Source organism: Microtus pennsylvanicus, chromosome 3 (assembly GCF_037038515.1).
Source record: "Microtus pennsylvanicus isolate mMicPen1 chromosome 3, mMicPen1.hap1, whole genome shotgun sequence".
Taxonomy (NCBI): domain Eukaryota; kingdom Metazoa; phylum Chordata; class Mammalia; order Rodentia; family Cricetidae; genus Microtus; species Microtus pennsylvanicus.
The window spans coordinates 100,159,872-100,167,301 of NC_134581.1; positions in this window are offsets into that span (position 1 = coordinate 100,159,872).

Genomic DNA, 7,430 nt, shown 5'->3' on the forward strand with positions numbered 1-7,430 from the left:
ACCTTCCTTTATCCCAATCATCAGTTTCCCCAAGTTCCCCCCATCCTCCCCTTCTCACTTTTCTCTCCCCATCTGCCCTTACCCCCATCCCACCCCACCCCCAAGATCCCAATTTTTTTCCCCGGATATTTTGTGTATTTCCCATAGCCAGGAGGATAACTATATGTTTTTCTTTGGGTTCACCTTCTTACTTAGCTTCTTTAGGATCACATATTATAGACTCCATGACCTTTATTTATGGCTAGAAACCAATTATGAGTGAGTACATCCCATGTTCATCTTTTTGGGTCTGGGTTACCTCACTCAGGATAGTGTTTTCTATTTCCATCCATTTGCATGCAAAATTCAAGAAGTCATTGTTTTTTACCTCAGCATAGTACTCTAATGTATATATATATTCCACACTTTCTTTATCAGTTCTTCCATTGAAAGACATCTAGGTTGTTTCCAGGTTCTGGCTATTCCAAATAATGCTCTATGAACATAGTTGAACAAATGCTTTTGTCATATGATCGGGCATCTCTTGGGTATATTCCCAAGAGTGGTATTGCTGGGTCCAGGGGTAGGTTGATCCCGAATTTCCTGAGAAACCACCACACTGATTTCCAAAGTGGTTGCACAAGTTTGCATTCCCACCAGCAATGGATGAGGGTACCTCTTCCTGCACAACCTCTCCAGTAAAGGCTATCATTGGTGTTTTTGATTTTAGTCATTCTGACAGGTGTAAGATGATATCTCAAAGTTGTTTTGATTTGCATTTCCCTGATTGCTAAGGAGGTTGAGCATGACCTTAAGTGTCTTTTGGCCATTTGAACTTCTTCTGTTGAGAATTCTCTGTTCAGTTCAGTGCCCCATTTTTTAATTGGGTTAATTAGCATTTTAAAGTCTAGTTTCTTGAGTTCTCTATATATTTTGGAGAACAGACCTTTGTCTGTTGCGGGGTTGGTGAAGATCTTCTCCCAGTCAGTAGGTTGCCTTTTTGTCTTAGTGACAGTGTCCTTTGCTTTACAGAAGCTTTTCAGCCTCAGAAGGTCCCATTTATTCAATGTTGCCCTTAATGTCTGTGTTGCTGGGGTTATACATAGGAAGCGATCTCCTGTGCCCATCTGATGTAGGGTACTTCCAACTTTCTCTTCTATCTGGTTCAGTGTGTTCGGACTCATATTGAGGTCTTTGATCCATTTGGACTTGAGTTTTGTGCATGGTGATATATGTGGATCTATTTTCATTCTTCTACAGATTGACATCCAGTTTTGGCAGCACCATTTGTTGAAGATACTTTCTTTCTTCTATTGTATACTTTTGGCTCCTTTATCGAAAATGAGGTGTTCATAGGTTTGTGGGTTAAAAGCCGGGTCTTCTATACGATTCCATTGGTCGACTTCTCTGTTTTAATGCCAGTACCACACTGTTTTCATTACTGTAGCTCTGTAATAGAGTTTGAAGTCAGGGATGGTAATGCCTCCAGAAGATCCTTTATTGTATAGGATTGTTTTGGCTATCCTGAGTTTTTTGTTTTTCCATATAAAGTTGATTATTGTCCTCTCAAGATCTGTGAAGAATTTTGATGGGACCTTGATGGGGAGTGCATTGAATCTATAAATTGCCTTTGGTAGAATTGCCATTTTTACTATGTTGATCCTCCCAATCCAAGAGCAGGGGAGGTCCTTCCATTTTCTGGTATCCTCTTCAATTTCTTTCTTCAATGCCTTAAAGTTCTTGTCAAATAGTTCTTTCACTTCCTTGGTTAGGGTTACCCCAAGATATTTTATGCTGTTTGTGGCTATCGTGAAAGGTGAAGCGTTTCTGATTTCCCTCTCTACTTTCATATCCTTTGTGTATAAAAGGGCGACTGATTTTTTTGGAGTTGATCTTGTATCCTAAAGGTGTTTACCAGCTGTAAAAGTTCTTTGGTGGAGTTTTTGGGGTCGCTTATGTACACTATCATATCATCTTCAAATAACGAAAGTTTAACTTTATCTTTTCCAATTCGAATCCTCTTGATTTCCTTATGTTGTCTTATTGCTATTGCTAGTACTTCAAGCACTATATTGAAGAGGTATGGAGAGAGTGGACAGCCTTGCCGCGTTCCTGATTTTAGTGGGATGGCTGTGAGTTTCTCTCCATTTAATTTGATGTTAGCTGTTGGCTTGCTGTAAATAGCTTTTATTATATTTAGGTATAACCCGTGTATCCCTAATCTCTCCAAGACTTTTATCATAAAGGGATGTTGAATTTTGTCAAATGCTTTTTCTGCATCCAATGAAATGATCATATTTTTTTTTTTAGTTTGTGTATATGATGGATTACATTGATAGATTTTCATATGTTAAACCAGCCCTGCATCTCTGGGATGAAGCCTACTTGATCATAATGGATAATTTTTCTAATGTGTTCTTTGATTCGGTTTGCCAGTATTTTGTTGAATATTTTTGCATCAATGTTCATGAGTGAGATTGGCTTGTAATTCTCTATCTTGGTTGAGTCTTTGTGTGGTTTTGGTATCAGAGTAAGTGTAGATGCATAAAACGAATTTGGTAATGACTCTTCTGTTTCTATATTGTGAAATACATTAAGGAGTATAGGTATTAGGTCTTCTTGGAAGTTCTGGTAGAATTCCACATTGAAACCATCTGGTCCTGGGCTTTTTTTGGTAGGGAGGTTTTTGATAATAGCTTCTAATTCTTCGCGACTAACAGGTCTATTTAGATTGTTCACCTGGTCCTGTTTTAACTTTGGTATACAGTATTTATCTAAAAAAGTTTTCCATTTCTTTTACATTTTCCAGTTTTGTGGCATACAGGCTTTTGTAGTAAGATCTAATGATTCTCTGAATTTCCTCTGTGTCTGTGGTTATGTCCCCCTTTTCATTTCTGATCTTATTAATTTGCATATTCTCTGCCGTTTGCTTAGTTTGATTAGGGGTTTATCAATCTTGTTGATTTTCTCCAGGAACCAGCTTTTTGTTTCATTGATTCTTTGGATTGTTTTCTGTTTCTATTTTGTTGATTTCAGCCCTCAGTTTGATTATTCCCAGTCTTCTACTCCTCCTAGGTGAGTCTGCTTCTTTTTTTTTCTAGAGCTTTCAGGTGGTCTGTTAAGTCTCCAATATGTGCTTTCTCTGTTTTCTTTAAGTGGGCACTTAGTGTTATGAACTTTTCTCTTAGGACTGATTTCATAGTGTCCCATACGTTTGAGTATGTTGTTTCTTTATTTTCATTGAATTCCAGGAAGACTTTAATTTCTTTCTTTATTTCTTCCTTAATTCAGGTATGGTTCAGTAGTTGACTGTTCAGTTTCCATGAGTATGTAGGCATTCTGGGGGTAGCATTTTTGTTGAATTCTAACTTTAATCAATGGTGATCTGATAAGACACAGGTGGTTATTAATATTTTTTTATAACTGTGGAAGTTTGCTTTGTTACCAAGTATGTGGTCAATTTTTGAGAAGGTTCCATGATTTGCAGAGAAGAAGATATATTCTTTCCTATTTGGGTGGAATATTCTATAGATGTCTGTTAAGTCCAATTGATTCATTACCTCCATTAATTCTCTAATTTCTCTGTTAGGTTTCTGTCTGATTGACCTGTCCATGGTGAGAGAGGAGTGTTGAAGTCTCCTACTATTCGTGTGTGCGGTTTGATGGCTCCCTTGAGTTTTAATAATGTTTCTTTTACGTACGTGGGTACTTTTATATTAGGGGCATAGATATTCAGGATTGAGACTTCATCCTGATGAATTGTTCCTGTTATGAGTATAAAATGTCCCTCTCCATCTCTTCTGATTGATTTAAGTTTGAAGTCAACTTTGTTAGAAATTAGTATGGCCACACCTGCTTCTTAGGTCCATTTGCTTGATAAACTTTTTCCCATCCCTTTACTCTGAGTAGGTGCCTTTCTTTGTGGTTAAGGTGTGTTTCTTGTAAACAGCAGAATGTTGGATCCCGTTTTTGTATCCAATCTCTAAGCCTGTGCCTTTTTATAGGTGAGTTGAGTCCATTGACATTAAGTGATATTAATGACCAGTGGTTGTTAACTCTGGTCATTTTTTTAGTAGTAGAGTTTGTGTGTTTCCCTTCTTTGAGTTGTGCTGGTGAAGTGTTCTAGATGTTTGAGTTATTGTGGTCATTGTTGGACTCCTTGGTTAGTGATTTTTCTTCTGTTACTTTGTGTAAGGCTAGATTTGTGGCTACGTATTGTTTAAATTTGTTTTTATCCTGGAAAATTTTGTTTTCTCCTTTTATAGTGAATGAAAGCTTTGCTGGGTATAGTAGTCTGGCCTTGCATCCATGTTCTCTTAGTTTCTGCAGTACATCTATCCAGCACCTTCTGGCTTTCATTGTTTCCATAGAGAAGTCAGGTGTAAGTCTGATAGGTTTACCTTTATAAGTAACTTGGCCTTTTTCCTTTGCGGCTCTTAATATTCTTTCTTTATTCTGTATGCTTTGTGTTTTGATTATTATATGGCGAGGGGATTTTATTTTTTGATCCAGCCTATTCGGTGTTCTGTATGCTTCTTGAACCTTCATAGGTATATCTTTCTTTAGGTTGGGAAAGTTTTCTTCTATAATTTTATTAAATATATTTTCTGGACCTTTGAGGTGCACTTCTCCTTCTTCTACTCCTATAATTCTTAGGTTTGGTCTTTTTATTGTGTCCCATATTTCCTGAATGTTTTGTGATGAGAGTTTGTTACACTTGCTGTTTTCTTTGATCAGTGCATTTATTTTCTCTATGCTATCTTCAGAATCTGAGATTCTTTCTTCTATCTCTTGTATTCTGCAGGTTATGCTTGTTTCTGTAGTCTCTATTCCTTTACCTAGATTTTCTATGTCCAGCCGGCCCTCTGTTTGTGTTTTCTTCTTTGCTTCCATTTAAGTTTTCAAGTCTTGAACTGTTTCCATTATCTGTTTGATTGTTTTTCCTTGGTTTTTTAGGGTATCATTAACTGATTTATTCAATTCTTCAAACTTTCTGTTATACTTCTCATCCATTTCTATAAGGGCATTTTTTACACGTTGTTTAAGGGCATCAATCACTTTCATAAAGTCAATTTTGTTCTACTTCTTCTTGATTAAGCTGTTCATGTCGTCCTGTTGTGAGGTCACTGGTTTCTGGTGGTTTCATGTTGTTTTTCAGATTGTTGGGTGAATTCTTGCATTGGTGCCTGCCCATCTCTTCCTCCGAATGCTCCCCATATGGATCTTCTTTTACAGGATCAGGTCTCCTTGCCTACTGATGTACCTTTCTAATGATGGCACTCCCCAATGATGGCTCTCCTGGTGAGAGATCAGATCTCCTGCTGGTTGTGTAGCTTGTAAACAAAGCGCCTACCTTGCTTGCTTCAGGCAGGCTGTTGAAACAATGGAGCTCCCACCCACTAGGTTGCCCTTGGGATTTGGTCCAGTGCCCCAAAGGGGGAAGGGAGGCAGAAGGGGGGAGGGTTCTGGATGCAAGCTGGGTGGGATAGGAAGAGAGAGGCAGTATGCTGGGAGTATAGGCCCAGCAGGAAGCTCAGGAAGTATAGGGAGGATGAGTAATGTCTGAGTTCCCTGTCCCGGGCTGCTGCCGAGGGTCCAAAACTCACCCCAATGATGGCTCTCCTGGTGACGAGATCAGATCTCCGTGCTAGTTGGGTAGCTCGTAAACAAAGCACCTACCTTGCTTGCTGCAGGCAAGCTACTGCAATGCCAAAGTTTTATAAAATTAGTATGCCTTCCCAGTGAGAAATCACTTCAAGAACTTAATTGAGAAAGGAAATATACTTTAATAGTAACATGTGAGTGGTTCTGGCTAATACATAAAAGGAAACCACCTTTGAAGAGAAAAAATTACCAGCATATATAGGTCTTACTGCTCTTTTCAAATAATTAGTACTACCTACAGGCATCCTGCCCACCTGGCAGAATTATTCCATTCCTGAATCAGGGTATAATGGCAGACCGAGACTTAATGATGCTGCCATCCTGCACTGTCCTCTTCATCTGCCCCTTACAGGAATGTTCTATGATTTGGGGATGGCTGGAAGTCAGGCTTGCCTCTTTCTCTTAGGATAACAGATATTAACTGGAGGTCAGTGTTAGCGAACAAACATTAGGTGAATTAGGTGAGACTTTTTTTTTTTTTTTAGCATTTCCAAGCTTTAATTATGGTACAAACTTTTCAAATACTTTCTTAAAAGCATGGTAAGTACGGAGGGTACATATCGTCCAGTCATATGAGGGCATCCTTTGGCTAAATTCTACTTTTTAAAACAGAATTTCATAATCAAGATTCTTTCCCCTTTATTGAAGAATTGTTCTGCTTCAGATATAAAGGTAAATCAAGAATATTCACAAAGATCTTTTATATTCCTTCAGGCAGGAATTAGTAATGCTGAGGTCTCAATGGCTTCACAAAGAATTTAAATCTTACGAAAGAAGGTGCCATGGTCTCCTAGACAATTTTATATACCTGCTTAGAATCACAAGCCAAGTTTTCTTCTACCTATTTCTAGAATGAACTTTGTGGCAGTCTCAAAATTCTGAACTCCAATTAAGTGTTTGTGCAGATCTGCTCAACTTACCTGTGCACTAAACCAGAGCATCATGTGAATCTATTGAGGGAAATGAGAAAGAAGGATAGTAAAGTAGTGTGCTGAGGTTCACCTTTGATTACTCACAGGAAAACATGGTTTGAGGCATTCCCTAACAGCAGTCACCACAGAAGCATGATCTGTTTGTACTCAAGCAAATGATTGGTTGACCAGGGAACAATGGGGAGGGATAATAGGCAAATCACAAAACTTTTTTGACAGTATCCTGATGGTAGTAATGATTTTATGGGATTAGAGATCTTAAAACTTACCAAATTATACACTTTAAATATATGCTATTTCTTATATGCCAAAGATATGTCAGTAAAACTATTACTCACTCTCACTTGGACTTTCATAATGGAAGTAAAATGGCTTTTGGTACACTGCAAGAATAGCCGCCACAGGGCTGGGGATAGAGTGCTTACTGCAGGCTTGAAACTTTGGGTTAGATCTCCAGCATTGTGTGCATAATGTCATGGGTTTGTCACCCTAGCTCTTGGGAGGTAGAGGCAGAAGAATTAGAAGTTCAAGAACATTCTCTTCTCTGCTATAGTTTGATGCCAGGCACAGCTAGAAGAGATCTGGTTAAAAATAATAATAAAAAATTCCCTGCATCTACAGCACTTGTATTAAACTGAGTAGGTTCCATCCTGGTGTCAGTCATGTGAGTGGAAGGCTCTAATGGGTGTAAACAAACTGACAGAGCAGATATCTGAAGAGCAGTGTGCTTGTGATCTTCTGTAGCCCTACATCACAATGCTAAGTAACCTGAGTTTTCAGTAGCACACCGCTATGCGGTGCAAGTTCTCCACCTCACTCCAAGTTTACCATATAGTCTCTTATTCCCTATTTACT